General features: G+C 40.9%; 1 long non-coding RNA gene across 1 annotated transcript in view; it reads right to left on the bottom strand.

Moving 5' to 3' along the window:
* Nucleotides 1-18,237, bottom strand: part of LOC142363430 (uncharacterized) — a 251,345-nt gene that overhangs the window by 64,126 nt on the left and 168,982 nt on the right. The window contains exon 6 of the long non-coding RNA XR_012765738.1: nucleotides 3,042-3,238. This is a non-coding gene — a long non-coding RNA (uncharacterized LOC142363430). The remainder of the gene's footprint in view (nucleotides 1-3,041; nucleotides 3,239-18,237) is intronic.

The raw sequence follows: 18,237 nt of genomic DNA, 5'->3' as shown, positions 1-18,237 counted from the left end.
GAGCTACTCTGTGTCTGCTGTAAGTCCATTCTGCAGGTCTCCTATGAAACTTCTTGCAAGGAGAAAGATTCTATAATGGGCTGATGCAGGCCAATGCATGCACAGAAAGAGACTGTTTTGGAATGTGCACTGATCTGCCTGATCCTTTACCACCATGATGCAAACTGGACTAAACTGCAAAATTCTAAAGTACAAGCTAGTGGAAAATCAACTACTTTTCATATAGTTGTCTAACCCCTCTAGTCTCCAGATTCTCTGCCCATTTGGCTTTGCTTTTTTTATTTTCTAATATCCAGCAGCTGCTCATTTCGATAACCAGAATGAACTTTTTTCCTTTTCTGAAATATGTAGCTGCTATTTCAAGAAAAAGTCATGGAGCCAGAAAGGTTTCAGAATGGAAACCAAAATGATATGCAACTATGTGAAACAGTTAACCACCTTGGCAATACTGGTAACAAAGCACACCAGACTCAGAAGTCACAAAAACTTTTCTTTGTTAATCCCCACATCTGGAGGTATTGCAAAGAGGAATTTGTTACAGCTCTAAAATTAACTGAAAGTGGAGATTGTCTCTTGGCTTAACAGTGAGAGTGCACTTGAGGTCTTTATGACTCTGAACCCTTTTAAGGGCACGCAGGGTAGAACCATCACCAGCTTTGTGTTTCATTCGCTCCTCTTTCTATGCAGCTGCAGGGAGAAGTCTATATTCACAGATGATTTCTGATTTGAAGGTTGTGTTTTGACTTTACTTCAGGGTTCCAGTGTCTCAAACCAGCCTCTGGAGGAGCACACAACACCCTTCTCCTCTTCCTTCCATCATCCTTTAGTAGCTGCAACAAGGCAACAGCTCAAAGACTGGCCACTCTGGGGTCCCAGTCAATTAAATCAATAGAAATGAAAGTCATCCAATTTCCAGGTGATAGAGCAGCAACCCCACTACCTTTTCCTGGGGCTTAGAAGTCTCAGTTGCTCTGAGAGGCTTGTATCACCTCCCTTGCTCCTTGCAGTGCTCTGCTGGCTACCGTCTGATGAGTCCCTGTCCGTACCAATTCCCCACCCTAAGTGAGTGCTGAGCCAGTCATTTCTGTTTACCATTAGCTAATAGATATTAGACATCCTCTCCTTTTGTTTGTTTATTTCACAACATGAGCTAAAAAAAATTTGTGTATTTTTTAAATGCTGCTGAGGAGGCTGGAGGGAGCAAGCATCTGACTGAGGTGTGCAGAATGAGACAGTGACAATGACAGGGGCTTGGCTGATGTGTGTTCACACCCTCACCAGCATAACGATTCCTGAAAACAGCAGTGCAAGTCCAAATCGTGCTTACAGTATCCATCTGAGGGCAGCTGCTGTGACTTGCAGCCATACTCTGCTGAGGATGCCCCATCTGACATTTTCTGCAGCTGGCAGTAGACCAAGCTGTCTGTGTCCCTTTTTTCAGCCCAAGCCAATTCTCTGGTCAGAAGGTCCCCAGCTGTGTCTCAGGAGAAAGTGGTCTCAATAGAGCCAACTGAGCATGGGCTAACCACTGATTAGCCAAGCCCAAGAGACTAGCTGATCCCCTCACTATAAATATTGCCACTTTATTTTTTTATGCCTTGCCATTAGCATTCTCTTAGTTTCAGTCTTGTAGGACCAATGCAACTGCCAACCCACAAAGCCTGATGAGGTCAAATACTTTCAGTACGGCTGCTGCATGAACTCTCTTCCTCAGGATTTCTTTCAGTTTCTCTTTCCTTTGCTCCAAACAGCAGTCCTATGCAGAACGGTGCTTTCAGACAGTTCATTAATTTAAGGACACCAGAGCCCAAGCAGATCATTTACAAGTCAGCATGAAGTACAGCGGAAAGGAGGAGGCAGCGCTGCTGACATTTTGGATAAACAAGACATTCAATAATTTCAATCTCAGTGTAACTCTGCCATTTCCAGATTACATAATCCCACTCTTGAAAGAGGGTTATTTGAGCAGACTGTCATATTAAATAAATGCATTTGCTGCATATATTAATTGCAGTAGAAAGCTGTTAAGCAAATAAGCTTCTTGCACCAAAATGTTATTCTTTTAGCAGGTCTGTTCCTTTCATGGATGTCCAATTCACAAGCCATGCTCTTTCAGAATGAATATTTCAGTTTAAGGCATAGAAATGTGTTCACTGAATTGACACATTTTTTTATTACGTTGACTTTTGGTTGAATTTTAAGGCGTGCTGCATGCTGTGCCACAGAAATAAATTCTTTTAAACAGGTTTATTTCCACAACAAGATTTTAATGGAAAGATTTGAAACTACATGTGGAGAAGGACTAACAAAAAATTTATTTTCTTAACAGATACTAGCATCAATAAATCCTGCAGCGTAGTGTCCAACACACCCCACTTTAATACCATCCATTTACTAAGTTCTCTTTATCATTTACTTCAGGGTCTATATTCTGTGGAAAAGCACCTGTGTTACAATCCAAGCACTGATCATATTTGTTATGTAATAAAATCCCCTTAGGCAAGTGAAGGAGGCTGAAATGAAGGAGAAGACTATGCAAACTGGAATACACAACAGTCTTCTGAAAATCACTGAGGCTGTGTCTTTCTTTTGTAAAATCTAGTAATAGCTGGTTCATTTCACATGCAAAGTAGGAGCATCAGTGGTGGAAACAGTGAGCAGGTTGGAAAGGGACTGTTTCTAAAATGGTCATCAGCCTCTCTTCCTTTAGAGCAGTAGAGAATATCAGCTTTTCATGCACAAACCTAAACACTAATTAACAAATCAAGTTACACCTTTCCAAGACAAGGAACCCTAACTGCTGATGGCAGTTTTCAAGGGGAAAACGAAGTTCCTCTCATAATTTCTGATTTTTGAATAGACAAATTTGATCTTTGTAAGCCTAAATTTGCACATTCAAACTCATGCCCAAATTTTAAGAATAAATAAGAAATGTGGCCAAGGCATGTCCCTGGGATTCTTCATGGGATCAGAAAAAAATCAGAGGTGTATTTATGTGCACCGTGCATTCAGGCACATAAGAAATTACATGTCATTCTTACCTGTAATAGGTGCCAAAGCATTCTCAGTCCATATTCACCAAAATTTTGTTCCATCTGTCACCTCAGCAAAATTGTCTTAGTTCTGTTTTTGGTAAACTTATGCATCCATGTCATTTCATTTGCTTATTGGGATCTCTGTCACAGTTGTGCAGTACTGTCAACCATATCCTGAAGGCACAGGAGTGCTTGAGGTGTTCCTGCAATTAGAATTTACAGCAAAAAAAAAGAATCTACTGATGATGCATAAAATCTCAAATTTGATTCAGTCCTTCAGAGAGTAGCCAGGAAGACCATTCTGACAACAGTAACCACCCCGCTAATGTCAGCAGACCTGAATTCCAGGGAAAAGATGAGCTAAGTGAGGCCAGGTCAAATTCACATAATTACTTTTCAGAGCAGAAACACATTTGAAAAAGCATATGCAAGCAGTTTTAATTTCTCCTTTTGACCATTTTCATGTATTATCAATGTAGATTTGCACTTCATGGAAAAGTCCAGATAAACTGAATATAAAGCAGCTACCTAAAGCAACCTCCTTTCAGAAGCAACCTGCAGGAAACTGTTTCCTTAAAGTGCCTCTAAATGAACCACATCAAGAAAATAAAGAACATTATGATCTGCAAAAGCTGTGTGCTTGCTAGCCATATACTGCTTAAGCACAGCATTCATTAAAAAAAAAACCCAAACAGAGTGCCAGAGTCAAGACAGAAGGAACAAAAATGGACTAAACTTGCACGTGAGGAAAACAGAGACTCGGGAAGGTATACAAGTCTCAGAAATCAGCACAGCCTCTTAGGACCGTACTGTGTAGGCAACCTGTACGATTTCAGCCAAAGTATGAAATGAACTGACTCAGTTCTGTCAAGTGAGTCTCTGTGTAGCTGATCTTATCTTAGCTAGAAGTCTTTCTCTTACACAAAACTTAGCAAACTAGACAGCTAATCCCACTAACATACCATAAGAAAGACCTGGAGATTGTTATCCATGATGAGCACTACCTACCTTGGGCTATCGTGCTTCATAGAATCACGGAATAGTTTGGGTTGGAAGGGACCTTACAGGTCATCTAGTTCAACCTCCCTGCAATGAGCAGGGGCATCTTCAACTGGGTCAGATCGCATTTCTGTGGCCTCCTCTGGACCCACTCCAACAGGTCCATGTCTTTCCTGTGCTGAGGGCTCCAGACCTGGACACAGGACTCCCAAGGGGGTCTCACCAGAGTGAAGCAGAGGGGCAGAATCCCCTCCCTCACCCTGCCGGCCACACTGCTGGGGATGCAACCCAGTATATTGTTGGCTTTTTGGGCTGTGAGCACACATCAGCTCATATGTGGCTTTTCATCCACCAGCCCCAACCAAGTCCGTCCCATCAGGCCTACTCTCAATCCCTGCATCCCCCAGTCTGTACTGATACCAGGGGTTGCCCCGACCCAGGTGCAAGACCCTGCGCTTGGCCTTGTTGAACCCCATGAGGTTCACACAGGCCCACTTCTCGAGCTTCATGAACTTAGGTTCATCTTCTCACAACTCTAAGTCTGGCCTTTGCATCAAAATCATGGGTCAGTTATGCTCCACTGCCATCTTGCAGTATAACCTTCAGCAGCCTGGTGAAACTTTGGAGTTGGTCCTGCTTTGAGTGGGTGGTTAAACCAAATGCATCTAGAGGTCCCTTCCAAGCTGAATTAACCTGTTTTTCCATGATTCCAAGGTGGTTGGACACAGATGTTCCAAAAAAAGGGACAGAACAATTTGTGATGCTAGGTTGCTCTGCGCTTAATGAGCAGTTTCCTCATGAACCAAGCTAATTATCAACTTACATCCAAAGGAGATTTGATCATTAATATAATTTAACTGGTGCAATTACATGTACAACTAACACATGCTCTCTTTAGAATCTCTACTGTTCCAGTAATGTACTGTCTTCTCCATACAGTCCCACAACAATGGGCACATTCAGCATCAAGCGACTACAGGATTTACTAGCAAAATCCCCTTACTCTGCCTCAAGCAACACGCTTAGAAATGTACTAAAGCCTTGTCCTGCACTGCCAACCATGGCACTGGCAAGGTACCATCTTCATATGTAACACCATTGCTTCTCAGACAGAGACATAATCTCTTATGTGCCACTAACTATGCATCCAGGAAGCCACGGGAGACAAGTGAAGCCAGTTTCCTTGTAAACTGGTTGGCAGACTCCCCTTTCAGAACAAACGCTATCCGCATTTTACCTTGGAACATCAAACCAGATTGTAGTTGAACTCTAGTTCTGGGTACTATGCTTCATTATTTTTTACGTTTGGCAAGATGTGTGGGGATGTTTCCCTGGCTACCCTTGTCTCACTGTTTTTTCAGCTGTGTTGAACACAGTTTCAAATGTGTAATTTAAAAATGAAAAATGCCAGGCAAGCTCCATGAAATAGATTTCAGAAAGTTTTCCAACCCTTCCCACCTCCGCCTTATCCTGTATTTCTGATTCCACATTGAACTCCCTGTCAAATGTCTGGTGGGACTTCTCTCAATACTGTGTAGAGAGCTTGGCTAGTTACATTTGTATGTAAACCCTATCATTTCACACAACAGTTCCCACGAAATCGTGGTTTTGAGGTCATTCTTACACTCTTTTCCTTCCATATGCAAAACTCAAGTTAATCATATCTGGGTCTGTGGCTCTTGTCTTAACAAGGCCTAGTGACTCAGATCTTAGCTGGATGGTGCTTGAATTTTTGCCCGTGCTCCAGATCCCAGACAAATATGTGGAGTTAGTACAGCAGGCTATGCAAAGTGCTGAGCTGAACTCATGTCTTGGGTACTACTTACATTAGAGTGTTGTAGTAGCACATCTACTAGCAATAGGAGCAGATGTGTAGAACAAAGCACCTGGTGCTGAGGACCTGCCAGCAAAATCATACACATCTGAGAGGTTTGTTTGTATGTTTGTTTGTTTTAAACTTTGGACTGGCTCTAATATGATCCCCCATGGGCCAGATACCATTTGTAGGTGGAGCTCATCATGAGAACTCCCGGAGCGCATCTTCCATTTTAGTGATATCTGAATGGAGTCCAGGCCACGCACACCAAGAGCACCTCAAGATGAATATCAAGACACAGCAACTGTAGACAGCGAGGACATCTCAGTTGAAAGCCCACCGCTGATTCCACCTAAAACATTAATATTGATACAGTGTCAGAGACCAATGGCTTTTGTACCTACATAAATTGCAAACATGCTTTTGTACACTTCTAGGGCCTGTCCTCTCACAGTGCTTTAAAATCTGGATCATCCAGAAAGGCTTCCACAGCTACAAACTACTGTAAAGTAACTCTGGACACCATGGTGAGTAGCTTGCGACCTAAAGCTTTCTCATTGCAGTATTTCCGTCTCCCTGCTCAGATAATGTATTAATTACAGGTTGGAAAGGACACATTACAATTTCCTCAGTAGAATGAAACCAGTAAGAATCTTCACACAGATCAATAAACTAAAATCCCACTGACAATACTACTGCTTACCAGAGTTCAGAAAACAAGGGGATATCTGAAAAAGTTGAAAGGGCATGAACAAAGGGTAATGCATACCCAGAAGAGAAAAAATCCCACAATCCTAATAGGTGGAAGAGTATCTGAATATGAATTCCTGGTAAGAAATACATTTTTATTTATAAGAATAATATCTTGCAAAACTTGCTGTATTCTTCAGATCTTGTTTCCAGAGCAGCATGTGAGGCTGAGGATCATTAAAAGTTTCTGCCAGCAGTGGGGCATCTCTTGTTCAGGCAAAAAATAACTGCTTAACCTAATGAGAAGTCAGAGGAAAAACCCCTAAAATGATAGTACAAGTCAAGAACAGATGAGGACTGCAGGACTCATGAATTTCAAACATGTAGCAGTATGTGCTACACCTTCCCTCTGAGGGTGATGGAGCACTGGAACAGGCTGCCCAGAGCGGTGGTGGAGTCTCTTTCTCTGGAGATATTCAAGACCCGCCTGGACAAGGTTCTCTGCTGCCTGCTGTAGGTAACTCTGCTTCGGCAGGAGGGTTGGGCTAGATGACCCACAGTTCAGAATCAAAGAAGGAAAACTGAATAATAAGAATACAAAATATTTTATGTTCTCGTGCACATGTAGGGCTGCAGAGGGTGCCAAGTCCTTGCACGCACCAGGTGAGCAGAACTAACGCTGGACTGCAAATTTTCTCTGAGAATCTACTTGCACAAGCCCTGCTAGCTGCTTCTGCTCTACCTACAAGCAAAAAGCACAGACTTCCAGTACACCAGAGATCAGAGACACACAGCCGTATGTGGTTAGACAAATACCTATTTCAGGGATTTTTTTCTCTCTGCTGCCACAAAAGTTTATTACTGACAGCTGTATATGAGAAATTATAGTGTGTGTAGCAATCTCAAGGACACTTACATGACATTGCATTATAGCTGTGACAGCAGAAAAAGTGACTTTTTTTTTTGATGGAGCCTATTACACAGGACTTCAAGTCACTTAAAAAAACCATTGTCAGTCTTAGATTTTCCTATTGCTTGAACTGGTAAAAATCTAGCCAAACTAAAAGAACCAAGACAACAACTGCAGTGATACTGAAAGTCAGATCCTCATGTGACTTGTTGACAAAACTGAATGATGCCATCAAGAGGTAACACTCCCTGCACCTCAGCTGGGAATGTCTTCTTCTTGGGAAAACTCCTTCCATTAGAAAAAGAAGTGTGTATTGTAGGTCAAGAGAGAGATTCTATTCAGATGAGTTGCGTTTTGTTTCCAGCTCACATAAACATTCTCTGTATGCTGTTGAGTAAGTCACTTGATCTCCAGGTGTCTCAGTTTCCCATTCCTTGCTCACTTTGTCAAGCTCTCACTTTGGGCAAACATGGCACCCACTTCACCTCAAGGCACTACTGTAACAGAAAATAAATATTAATAATAATAAAGTGCACTTGGACATGCAAGGCTAACTGTGGTCTGCCTCTGGCTGTCATGAATATGAACTTTGCAAATTTGTCCACAGAAACTACAGTTGTGCAAAACTGTCATAACTGCCGCACACATTTATCAAAGGCACAGTCATACAGCAGCAACTCCATTGCTCTTCCAGATTTATAACTATTGTCCCAGATGTGCAAGGTGATTTCCCTTAATGCACTTTGTTTTGTATGTTAAAAAAGTGGCAAACACTATGGTATAAAAGCTAATGAGAATGTCTCTGTTAACGTATCAGTTTACATCAAACAAAAATCTCTGAATTCACACCAAATATAATGTTTTAATGGAGATATTAATATTCGGTGAATACAAGTAACAGCTAATGACATTTGCCTTTTATTGGTGTCAGTAATCAGTATTCTCTATCTGCAGATGGCAAAACTCTGACAAGCCTTTATTTGATTATTAGTGAATCTAGATCAAATATGAGCATCTTATTCAAAGGAGTACATAAAATTGTTGATACTGTCTGCCTTTTTCTTCCTATAAACATTTGTCAATTCACTCGCCATCTGCTGTTCTGTATATACATATGCCCAGGCTAATGTTAGCTGAGGTTGCAATATAGCTATGTTAAATGATTTTATCTGATTTGTTGGATGATGGTATTTCTAATGGAAAACAACATGGTAATTTCAGAATGTTACTGATTAGATGAAAATGATATTGCATCAAAGTTACTTCCTTAATTTATTCTGAAAAAAAACAAGAAGAATTTCTCTATTAAGATGCTTAATTAAAATCTATCTGTCTCCATACAAAATCTATACTTCAGGTCCTGCATGTCATGTCTGAAAAGAACAAAGGCTGATTAGCATCTTTTACACTCTGCTTTTCTTTTTGTCACTTATACATTCATTACAGCAATTTCAGCCAGGTTTAGAAGGTCTGAGAGAAACGGTGCTGTTATATGGACTGGCTGAACATGGGCAGAACAAAAGAATGCAGCTGAGATTTTTAGGTTTAAAGGAAAAATGGGGGGAATAGTGGGAGTCCAGATGGGACTGGGGGTGGGGTGTGATGGGGAACAGTTCCTACTTCGAGGAAATCTGTGAGAAACACATCACACAAATAACGTCACACTGCTCCATCACTTTCCCAGAGTTTCAGGGTTCCCTCCCAAACATAGAAATAAAATAGCAAAAAAAGGCAAGCTAAGCACCAGCAATACAGCACACACACAGACTCAGGCAGAGACACAGACATAGACACACACACAAACTTATGCACTCTCACAAACAGGCTGGTAGAACCACAACGGGGAAAAAAATAAATTCCACCTCTTTTTCAGTGAAGCAGTCAATTACATGTCGATGAGTTGTAAAAAAAAGCCTTCCTAGCCTTCAGTGCCTCTTTCTTTAACATATTGTCTACAGAGAACTCTGAGATTTCTAAATATAAGAACTTCTAATCTGTCCTGTTCCTGAAAAATGAAGTTTGCGTCAGCCCAAATATCTACGTCATTGGATGTGGCGCATCATTTAGCTGCAAACCAAGACAATGTTCGTTTAAAGTAAGAAAGGAATATACCACAAAATTCTTAAAATATTATTTTATGTCATACTCTAACCAAGACAAGGAAGTCCTAGCAATACTACGTACTGCTATTTGCATGAGTGGAAAGGAAAATAAAGAGGTAATTAGCTGCAAGTTGGGCAGAACATCTGGAGAAAACCTGACATTCATTCTTATAGAAGGTCTAATTCTGTCCTTGCTTACATTTGTCTGCAGTGGGAAGAGCCTTCTTGCAATCCATGGCATTTGTAGCACTGTACAATGAGACTCATGATCAGCTCCTCTTTACTGCTACACCTCAGCAGATTCTAAGATATAACTGGCAGTTGGGTTTGGGAGCAGTGCACGTGAAACCCACTCCCTTGTAGTAATTCTTAGCAAGTCTTCTGACAAGATGCCTCTTACTAGCCCTGGGGTATTCTGAACATATTCGAGCAGCACAGTCTCCCTGCCTAAGAAGCAGGTATGGCAACTCTCCAGCAGGAAATATTAGATGAATTTGGGGAATATTTTGGTATGTGGAGCAGAGCTAGAAAAATGTGTATTTTGCTTGCCTGCCTGGGGTCAGTTGGCCTTCTCTCAAGCCTGCTTCCAGCATGGCACATCACACAGGAGTTGGGAGCATGGAAAAATTTTCTTTCGAGTCTTGCAGGTGAACACTAAGAAACTAGTTTCCTCTGCTCTCCCCATTAAAAACAGATTGGAGGGGAGGGAAAATAACAACAAAGCAGCGTCTCCCTTGCAGTGCCCATTTACTTTAGATTTACTAGTGTAAATGTGATCCAGAGTAAGTTTTCCTTAGAGCTAGAGCTCAACTCAGGCACAGAGCTGGATGCTGTTCTGACATGTGCTTAGACAGGCAGAGTAGATCCAAATACAGGAGAAGCAAGAAGAGGGATTAACTTTTGCAAATTTGTGTCAGCATCTCTTTGACCCAGCACTGTGATCAGCAGCCAAGCTATTCACAAATCTAGCCGAGCTCCTTTTAGTAACTTTCCAAAGGAGCTGAAAAATATCCTCGGTATCCAGCTCTCGGTGCAACACAGATTGTCCCAAGCATCCATCAACTCACTTTATTAAGCAACAGCATCAGGTGACAGACTTCAACTCTCTTTTTAGATCAGACTGAAATATATACATGAGACAGTTCATTTAAGGTGTTACTTCATGTTCTTCTCACTTAGTACTTGGGAGATGTGTGAAGAACAGCTGAGCAGGCTACACAGCTTCTCCCAAGTCCTAGGCTGTGCAGGACACAGAGAGCTTCCCATTCAGCTCATCAGAACTGAGAAAACAAGTGCAGGGTGCTGCCTGAGAACAGACAGGTGAGAAGGATCAGCTCAGAGCAAATAAGCTGCAAAGCAGAGGGGACACAGGGTTTAGGTACAGACAATTGGAGGGATGAGAACAAAACAGACGTCCAGAGGAATGGCAGAAGACGGGCATAAGGAGATGGTTTTCTGAGGACCACTCCCTACGGACTGCCCGTTTTGAGACAAAGATAATAACCAGGCAAGTCCTGTATACACCTAGATGTGTAAGACCACCCAGTGTCAGCCCAGAACTGTGTTCTCCAAACTCCTCTATCCTCAAAATATCTGCAAATAACTTACAGAAAAAGATCCAGCTTACAGAAAAGATTCCTGCCCTCCAGCCAACCGCCATTTATCTACTGAGCATGACATCTATGGTATAGAATACTCCCACTGGCCAGCTTGGGCTAGCTGCCTAGCTATGTTCCCTCCCAGCTCTTGTACTCATTAGCTCATTAGCTGAACATGGGAAACTGAGAGAAGTCATTGATTTCTTAGCAACAACTAAAAACATCAGTGTATCATCAACATTCTTCTCATACTATATCCAAAATATAGCATCTACTAGTAAGAAAAATTAACTCCACCCCAGCCAAAACCAGGACAGGATCATAGCAACCTTAGCACAGTTTCTGTAGTCTACTAACCTACAAACTGCCTTCTTTAAAGCCATGATGGATACAGCACACGATATATCACTCATGTTCTCTGAAACTTAGATACTCTGACAAAAATAAAACTATGATACTAACACAGTGTAAGCACAAAGATAGGCTAGACCTTGCATAGTGTTCATGACCTTATTAGTAGAGTAACATGAGTGCCAACTCATACAGGACACAAAGCCAGGGGGAGGAAAGAAGGTGTCAGAGAAAGCAAGGCTGCAGTCACTGTACTACTTTTCCCTTTTCACTTCTCAAAGACTCTGGCATCTTTGCAATGAGCCTGACTCCCAGAACTTGTGCACATCTCACTCAAAATCTGTTCAACAGACACAGTGGAGAGATAGGCTGTTGAATATTTTTTCCTTCATCACTGAAGGATTCCCTGCTGTTTGTAATCAAGAGCCATAAACTTGCAACTTAAGCTAGTCTGAATGCAGTGATTGCAGCCTCATTTATCGCTGCAAAATTCAACCATATGTATACTTCCACTTGTGTTCTGATCTACTGTGCAAGGGCAAGAATTATGTGAGATTCACTTGGTTAACTTTTCAACGTCATGATGTAATGATACAAGCCAGCAGGTCTAACCCAAGAGACAGAGAAAAACAAAATTGGACAAAGCTCTAAACCAAAGAATACTGTAAAGAATGATCCTGAACTTCTCCTTGGGGAATAAGCTGAACTACTTAACAGATGTTTTTTGTCTCTTAACTTACATGATGAAACTTCCAGTTAGTATTTGAGCAAAGTACGACAACAGTCAAAATCTAAAAATTCAAACTCCAAAATTCAAGGAATTTACACAGTAATGTAAATGCCACTGAATTCTTGTTTCTGAAAAAAAGCAAAGTGAAAACAAGAAAGTAAATGTCTTCCAACTGAAATAAATGCAACACCAAGCTTATCTGACTGTACAGTCCCTTACAGGGGGCTATAATTTATTTTAGCAACGTGACATCTAATATTGCTGCACTACATTTTTTACACATACGCATGTAAACACCAGAACGTCTCCTGTTGTCTGATAACTCATTGCTCAATTACTTGGTTTGTGTTTAGCAAAGTGGCTGTTTCTCAGTAGGCACTAACCACACACCAGCTACGAACTTAAAAGTAAAACCAATTATTAGTTAACAGGAAAGAAACAATCTGTACGGCATCTCAAGGAACGCAAATCTTCATTATAAACCGCTGAATGGAAATGCACAAACAGAAAGATGGCAGCAGGCGAAGGTTCCTTGCACAGAGAAGAAAAATATGTACAATCCTAGCTTACTCTCCACCTTTACAGCAGTAACAGTATATTGAAGAGACAGATGTTAGATTTTTCTTCTCTCATCATCAAGAATGATACCCTGCTGAGTGTAATAAAGATCCATAAACTCAGGGCTTCAGTCAGTGTGAATGCTGAGATCCCAGGACTGGCCTTGTTTAGTGATACTAGTTTCAGATCTATGCTTGGCATCCCATGCCAAGGCATTGCATGTCAGCCTGGGCTACTGATTCACATTTCTAGTTTCATTTTTAAGTTTCATTAACTTCACACCAGTCTAAAGTAGTGAAGCATTCAGCTAAGTTTAAGCTACTTACATTACATTTCAGTAAATACGGAGTGGATGACTTAAGGCTGTAAGGCCAAGGTGTTGCACAGACAAGCACTGAGAAAACTACTCTCATACCACACAGCTTTCATTTCTCTTTAACCTTGTCTCACAGGCACTGTCAGAAATCAAGCCTGTCTGATAGAACTGCCTAGCATCTGTAAAACTTTATTATGAGCAATCATGCTGAAATTTTCATATTATTTGACAATATTTTACCTGCGTAGTTGCATTCTCTGAGAATTCAAGATCCTTTCTTTATTTGCCACATACACATCACTGTGATAATTCCTCTTCTATATACCAATGGTTTTCTTTTACACATTTGTTGTTCATACGTTACGTACATCAAAATGTCATTAAATACCAGGGCAGGAGCAACAAGATAGCTATGTGCACTTCCTCTGTGTGATTAATACTGAATGTAATCTTGCTCATAATATACTTGTGTATAATTTTACCTGTAAGTTATTACAAATGGTCTGAATATTTTCACTTCAGATTACCCTGAAGATGTCACAGCATTTGCTTACTTCTAATACAAGTCTTTCTACCTGTCACCATTTGTCAGCAGTGTCTAGGCCAGAAAACATCCATCCGTACAACGAGAATCCCCCTTAAAACAGTAAATGCTTTTAAAGTTCAAATGGTGTATTCATGATGCTAACCTGAAGGCCTCCAAGCATGGGACTCTCTCTGAAATCAATGCCAATTTCTTGGTGTAGAGGCACCAGACACGACTGGAACAAGAAGAATAATGCTTATAGTAATAGTGCTGTACGTGAGCAACTCCCAGTGTGGCCAATTGCACATGCTCTCATGACAAAGTGCCCACCAACCTTAGTGCAAGGAGCTCTGCAGCCTTTCCACCATGCTCTGACTGCAGAGAGCTCTTCCAGATGACATGCTGGCTCACCTCCAGCACACCTTCATATTAACTTGCTGCCTTGATTGTTCATTTTTAAATGCACAGAGTAAGCTTGCTGAGGAAGGCACCGTGTTTTCTTTGTTTATAGACAAAATTTAGCATAATCTGGCTTCTGAGGGAATTAAAAGAAATAAATGTAGTTTGCAAGTTATAGTGCTTTCCATAATACAACACTCTACAGCAGTGCTTTTGGGAAATACTCATAAGTTTTCATTTTTCCGCTTCTGTATTTCTGGCTGTTTACTGTCTGCAGTGCATCCCCTCTTCAGATGTATTAAGGTTAGTGACTTCTGCAAGCTTTGTGTGGATTCATGTTTGTGTGTTCTGTGGCTTATTTGCTGACTTGGAAAACATTGAACAACAATTTAGGAATACTTAAAAATAATGTTAATTTTTAAAAGTGTATATTGCAGAAATTAACTCTGTCTTGCTATTTGGCTGCAAATGAAACCAAGAATTACAGTTATGACACGGAGTTTCCATGCCCACATAAGTTTTTCTCAATGTTTACATCATTTATGTGAACTTGCAGTTTGTGAAGTTGTGCTTAAAACAAAATAAAAAACCCCAAACCCCAGAAGATCAACCAGTGGGACCTCTTCAACTAGCACAGCCTGATCCTTCTCCTATTCTCTAAGATCATAATTCCTAGGCTTTTGATTGCTTTAGTCTTGAAACTATAAAAATCTTATTTCTATAAGCTCTTTTATTGTTATTCACATAGTGAATAGTGTAATTTTCATTCATACCATTCTGTAGGGAAGTAAGAGGAAACGAACCAGACGGAACAGGGCTATAAATAAGATTCAGTTACTCTGTTCCAAGTGCAGATTCCACAGCATTCTTTTAAAACGCCAGAAATACAGCTTGGAAATTATGGGAAGTTTTCTTCTTACTGGAGTTCTGAGATTATCTTTCATGCGGTGGTCACCCTTTATTATTGATTTATGTGAATAAAAGATGCATTTGCTTAAAACTAATGCTATGAGTGCAAACAACAGAGCAGGCTCACATTGCATGTACACATTAGCTCATGCTTACGAGAAAAAAACCTCAAGAATCACAGAATTCTTAAATACAAAGGATTCCACTTAGAATTACTTCTTAGAATTAAGAGTCTTTAGGCTAAAGAGGATAATCTCACAGGAAATGGATTACCATTGGTTTCCCAGAGGCTATCTGTGCAAGACAACGGATTGTTTGCCTTACAGCAAGATACTGATGTACAATACCAGTTACCTTTCTGTGTGGAATTCTGGAAAAAAAAAAAAAAAGCGTAAAGTCCACGGGCAATTGCTGGGCTGACAAAACACTGCAAATACCAGCTTTATGTAAACCCTTAGGAACAAAATAGGCCTACTGGTGCCCCGCCACCGGTGCTCTGAGACACTGATCATTCAGATTCAGCCTGTCAGAACACTGATACTACACGAAAGCCTTATAAAACAGTCATGAGTTTATTTCAGATAGCGTTTTCCTCCTTGGGGATTCCAGCTGTGCCTTCAATTCTGCTTGACTTCCACACAGGAAGTAAGTTTCACATGGAGATACTTTGTTTTTGAAGAAACTATCAGTGCCAGTGAGCATCACTTGAGAGTGTCCCTTGCCAAAGCAAATCATTTTTAATAGTAAGACAGGAAACCAGTAGCCAAACCAGTATGTACTTCTGTACGGAAATCCTAAATGCAAAATTAAGTTTGTTAATTTTTGATGAAATGTTCACCTCCTTTCAATCTATTTCACAGTGACTAGATGATACTGAATGGAAAGCAGAAGCAACCACAGAAAAATAGAGCTTGTGCAAAACTGCTAAAAAAATGAGCAGAAAGCTGCACAGAAAAGTAATTTTGATTGCACTAGGTCTCAGAACTTTTAAGCATGTGGATGTCTGTGTCACTTCTGAGTGAATATTCCCTTAGAAATTTCTGTTTCATTCTATTTCCAACAGTGTGGTTCACTCTTTTTCTGCATCTCATTGCCCAACTTGGTATTTTCAGCTGATGCTTCTGTAAAACAGAATTTATGAAGTATATGCAAAGAGCCTTCACATTTGTGAAGTGATGAGTTGGAGCCAAGTGCCACAAAGACTCTATGATGTGATAATTAATGCAACCCACGGACTTGCTAAAGTATAACTGATGCTTTATTTTACTACCCTCTCCTAGCCATTCTTCCTTTGAATTACAGCAACTGTACAGATCTTTAAGTTATAAGGAGTAGACTGTGCTTATATAAAGCATTAATGAAAATGAGAATTTAGCAATCTAGAGAGAAACCTGATGATACAGCTAAAACCACAGGGGAGCAAAAACAGTAACCCTAAGTATTCACCTGTAATTAAAGTGATGCTAAGCCCAGGTATCGCTGCTCATTAATATTCAACTGTAAAAATAGAAGATGGCGAGGCAAATATGCAATAACAATACTGGGTCCGTCCTCTCTGCATACACACTTGCTTCTCACTTCCCATGTGGGACAGTAACATGTCAGACCTAGGCCAAGAAAAGCACTATGATGCTAACTGTCACAGACAAGCCAAAACAGCTACGTTTTGTGGAAGTTTAAGGGAGGGGAATTTTGTGCTCTTGCTAATGTGTTCTGTGCTAAGAAGTTGGTATCTAAGGATAAGTCTTTTGGAATATCATGCATCACCGACAGACACTCCAGAAATGAACAATATTAAAAAAAACCCAAGAATTGCTTGCTGCCCAAGGCATGTGCTAGTTTGTTGCCAGTTTACATTTCACAAATAACAGCTCTGTTAACTCCAAGAACCTAAAAATAAAGCAATGAAACACACTCTGCAGATACCTTTGGGACCCTCATAATGCTCCAGGAACAGGGAACCTTTTTGAGACACATCACTGGCAATACTCTTTGACCTGTTAAGGCACACATTCTACCACCACTGTGAGTGGTGCTGAGCCTTGGGGATGGATGGCGGGTTGTTTCTATGATGTAAAGTTATACTAGGTGTCTGAGACTGAAGTAATCTTTGTAAGAACAGTAAGGTTCCAGGGGTACAGATACTTGTGTATCTGTCCAACTGTGGATGCAAAAGCCAAACTTCAGACATCAGTCCCTCAGAACAGCATTGTCAGCACTTTGTCCCAATGTCATGGCACTGCCAGCCTGCTCTGGTTCCACACCACAACAGCTCCTAGACTGTGCGGCCTTGGACACTTTTGCTTCACAGAATAAATCTCCTTCCCTCACCTGACTGCATGGCCCTGGCTAAAAGGAACAGAGAGCATGGTCTGAGCTGTGCTGTGCTTGCCGTGAAAGGGAAGTATGGCAGGTCTTCTCATAAACAGGGGGGGAGACCTTGCAACCATTCACAAAATATATAAGCCAACCACTTGGCTCAACACATCACGAAAGCTCGCACTAATGTTACAGGCCTTTTCTGAAAAAAATGCTTAGTCTTGAAAGAAACACAGCTTGACTGCAACTTGGATAGGTAAGCCAAGACTTACATCCTCCTCAGGTGTCTGCCTCTGTCCACATCTTCAAACACAATCAGTCTTTTGGCATTTATGAATCCAGCTACCACCTGGCCCTTCTCTTTACAACATTAGTTAATGGTAGTGCTAGGTCCAATGATCTCAAAGAGATAATCATGCTGTTACTTGAATCCTAAGCCTATATACTTTTTCTGTGCAACAATAAAGTATTAATCCAAGAAACTAGCATGACTAGCTGCCTGAGGCAATGAGCAATGATGTTCCTATTACCATGTTTCATGCAGAAAAGATTAGGAGAAAGGAATTTGAAGAATATGACTCTGCATATTCATCCATTTCTGCTGAATGAATGCTTATCTGACTTCAAAACTTCCCTGATTTTTGCAAAACATACAAGCAGCATGCAAAACATTTGTGAAAGAGGAAGTCCAATCAGACTGAACAGAGAGAACAAAACAGGGCAGAGCCAAGAGCCTTTCTCACACGTGGTACAATACACCTGGCAGCACCCTACTTGGCAATGCCCCTTGCATGCACACCCTCAGACTGTGATGCAGAGCAGCACCAACACCACCCTTCCAGCAAGCAATAGAGAGCATTCTGCAGTGAGGACATGGAGATGACCTAGATTGCTGCAGGCCTTTATCTGCATATGTTGAAATTAAGCCCACTGCTTCACAAAAAAAACTGGAGTGCACTCCACTGAGGAATGCTAGGAT

This window comes from Opisthocomus hoazin, chromosome 17, assembly GCF_030867145.1.
Source record: "Opisthocomus hoazin isolate bOpiHoa1 chromosome 17, bOpiHoa1.hap1, whole genome shotgun sequence".
NCBI lineage: Eukaryota > Metazoa > Chordata > Aves > Opisthocomiformes > Opisthocomidae > Opisthocomus > Opisthocomus hoazin.
Note: the sequence above shows the minus strand (reverse complement) of the source record. Positions and strands in the feature narration are given on the sequence as shown.